The sequence below is a fragment of the Aplysia californica genome, unplaced genomic scaffold (assembly GCF_000002075.1).
Source record: "Aplysia californica isolate F4 #8 unplaced genomic scaffold, AplCal3.0 scaffold00062, whole genome shotgun sequence".
Lineage (NCBI taxonomy): Eukaryota > Metazoa > Mollusca > Gastropoda > Aplysiida > Aplysiidae > Aplysia > Aplysia californica.
In genome coordinates, this window is record NW_004797332.1 from 817821 (window position 1) to 818535 (window position 715).

Here is a 715-nt window from a genome sequence, read left to right on the forward strand (position 1 = left end):
TGACTGAAACATTTTACGACAGAAAGTTGAGAACCATATAGAAAGAAAGAAGCTACGAGTTAGTTGCAAAATCTACAGTGGTACCGCAACGGTCAGCCAGATTACGAGATAGGTGAAGGAAAAGTTGAGGAAACATCAACCCGTTCTAAAAACTTTTGTTTTCTTCAGTATTTGCGTGTTCTTTCTTGGCTCCTAGAGAATTCCCTTCTCATCTCAATTGGGTTGCTTCGATAACGTTGAAGCTGTTGTTATTGTTGTTGATGTTGTTGCGTCATCATTGCCAATGTTGTGGTTGTAGTTATTGCTGTTCTTGTAGTTGTCTTGTGGTTTCGCTTGTAATGCCATATTAAAAAATGATTTTTAAAGCCAAAAAAAAAATCATTGGACAAATACCTATCCAGCTGCACTGACTGGAGTAACTCTCCTGTGAAGGAGATGAGATCCACAGAGGGCGTGTCCGGGGCAGACGTTGCCATGGCAGCAATGACGCCATCCACAGAGGAAGACAATGATTGGTAGCTCTTGTTTGTCTTGATGCGCCCAGTGACATGGAGGGTCCCCCCGGCCGACACAAATGCGAACTCTTTCACTGACGATGAGGATGAGAGGAGTGAAAGACGAGTTCTCAATGTAGATGACTGGAGGGTAAAAAGATTCAATTGCAGACAAAACAGTAATCAGTTTCTTCTTCTTCTTCTTCTTCTTCTTCTTCTTC